The sequence below is a fragment of the Lathyrus oleraceus genome, chromosome 7, assembly GCF_024323335.1.
Source record: "Lathyrus oleraceus cultivar Zhongwan6 chromosome 7, CAAS_Psat_ZW6_1.0, whole genome shotgun sequence".
Lineage (NCBI taxonomy): Eukaryota > Viridiplantae > Streptophyta > Magnoliopsida > Fabales > Fabaceae > Lathyrus > Lathyrus oleraceus.
In genome coordinates, this window is record NC_066585.1 from 479,761,334 (window position 1) to 479,763,945 (window position 2,612).

General features: G+C 39.5%; 1 non-coding gene across 1 annotated transcript; it reads left to right on the forward strand.

The window, feature by feature from the left end:
- The first annotated feature begins 338 nt into the window (after positions 1-338).
- On the forward strand, positions 339-445 carry LOC127109869 (small nucleolar RNA R71). The gene has a single exon (XR_007797117.1). It is a non-coding gene; the product is annotated as a small nucleolar RNA R71 (small nucleolar RNA).
- Positions 446-2,612: the final 2,167 nt, after the last annotated feature.

A 2,612-nucleotide genomic window follows, 5' to 3' on the forward strand; every position in this document is an offset into this window, starting at 1 on the left:
GGTGTCCTTGGGTTCCACATATCTCACAATCCGACGAAACTGCGGCTACAGTGTTCGGGTTTATGCACATATGCTCGACCTTAAGGGCTAATGCGTCCATTTTAGCCTGCATCATGTCTATAGAGCTTAGTTCATGCACTCCTCCTTGGGCTTCCTTCTTCTCAACTGTCGCTCGTTCGACTCCCCACGATTGATGGTTTTGAGCCATGTCTTCGATGAGGGCACTAGCTTCAGGATAAGGTTTGTTCATCAGAGCACCGCCTGCGGCAGCGTCGATGGTCATCTTTGTGTTATAATGAAGTCCATTATAGAAGGTTTGAATGATTAACCAGTTTTCTAAACCATGATGTGGGCATGCTCGTAACAACTCTTTATATCTCTCCCAAGCTTCGAACAACGATTCTCCATGGTTTTGGGTAAATCTAGTTATATGGTTTCGAAGAACGGCGGTCTTACTCGGGGGAAAATATCTAGCGAGAAAAACTCTTCTAAGGTTATCCCAAGTCGTAATGGAATTGGGTGGAAGGGAATCTAACCATGATAGGGCTTTATCTCTGAGGGAAAAAAGGAAATAATCTTAAACGTATTGCCTCAGGAGAAGCTCCATTGGTTTTAAAAGTATCTGCTAATTGAAGAAATATTTTTAAATATTGGTTAGGGTTCTCGGTAGCGAGACCCGCGAATTGTCTCTGTTGCACTAGTTGCAACAGGGATGGTTTAAGTTCAAAATTATTAGCTAGGATGATTGGGTTTACTATACTAGAACTAGGTTCTTCGTTAGATGGTTGAGCGAAGTCCTTAAGAGGTCTTTGGTTTTGATCTTCGGCCATAGCTCTCTTAATTCTATGAAAGAATAAACGTGCGCGAGCGTAACGTTCAGGTTCCGCCAGAGGGTATATTAAGCTTAAACTTCCGGTGCTGCGAGTTCTTCGCATCGACCGGCGGGAAATAACCTAAGTCTAAACGATATAACAACAGGAAAATGAAATTTGACGAAATTGGTCCCCGGCAACGGCGCCAAAAACTTGATGCGTTGGAAAACTTGATGTTCGCAAGTATACGAACGCGTCAGAGTAATATAAAAGATTATCGTATCCACAGAGACCAAGTGTCAATCTATCGTTATCTGTCGTTATGGTGTTTATCAAAGGCGGTCAAAATAAGTGTTTTGTAGTGTGCAATAAAAAGTAAAGTATTGAAATAGAATACAATTAATAAAGACAGGGTTGAATGTAATTCACGTAATCAATTGATAATCCAAGTACTTGCTAATAGAACTACTTATGGGCAATGTTTCCTACTTTGAAAAGAACTAATTTAACAGGAACTGTCACTTTCGCGTATTCAGAACCGAGTTGTACTCCCTAATCAAACCCTCTTATTGTCACTTATAAAAAGGCGCGCATTGCGTTAGAGTAGTAAACCTATTTTTAAGAAATATAGTATCTTGACTAAGTTGAAAAGTATTATAACCTGGACTTCTTAACCAAAAGAGGTTCTTACGAACCAGACTCTAAACTTATAAACGCGTCCGAAAATAGTTTTAAAATCTCTTTTCTTCTTAATGTTAAAAACTCCTAATGAACTAGACAAAGCGCTTTCGCTGTTTTTGAAATAGTTAAAAACAATTAAGTTTATAAAGACGTTGGACGGCTTTCGATCTTACCCAAAGGAATTGAAGTGCGGGAAAACTTAAGTTGAAAGTTAAAATAGCCCTTTAAGTGTTTCTACGAACAATTGTACGGATTACTGGTTTAATCACGATCTTTACATTCTAACCTTTTAGATTTAGTTAGACATGGTAAAGTAAAAGTGCATTAAAATAAATAAAAGTAGTGCGAGTGCGGAAAGTAAATAATTTAAAGCGAGTGCGGGGAATAAATAATTTAAAGTGAGTGCGAGGAAATAAATAAAGTAAAAGCGAGTGCGGGAAGTAAATAAAGTAAAGCGAGTGCGGGAAATAAATAAAGTAAAGCGAGTGCGGGAAATAAATAAAGTAAAGCGAGTGCCGGAAATAAATAAAGCAAAGCGAGTGCGGGAAATAAATAAAGTAAAGGCGAGTAATAAAAACCTGCTCCAATCGGAGGGCTGAGTAAATTGCAATGCGGAAATGAAAATGGCGGCAGGATTAACTTCCTTCCAAAGTGCTCCAAACTCGATTACAGACTCTATCACAGACTTGATGACACAATTGTGGTAACACTCCAATGCGAAGCGATTACCACTATAAATTACTGAATATATGCCTAAGTGAAACAAATTTGCTTCTGAGTTTGCCTCTGTTCTAAGTTTGGATACTTGTAAAATTGAATTCGCGTTTCTATTTATAAGCAAATAAAAAAGGTGGAATTGACTTAGATGCCCTTCAACTTGAAAATAGAGGAAACCGTTTCCTTCTTGTGGCGCCCGCCACAAGCACAAAGTGGGGCGCCTTAGTGGATGAAGTGGGGAAACGTGGGAGTTGAGGAAGTTGGACTTGGACACGTCATGGCTTGGTCTGTGGCGCCCGCCATGGGGTAGGCCATAAGCACAAAATGCTGAATTTTAGGGTTTTTAGCCCTTTTTCACTCCTTTTCTCGATCGGGGCTCCGATTAAAGTAAAAACCTGCAAA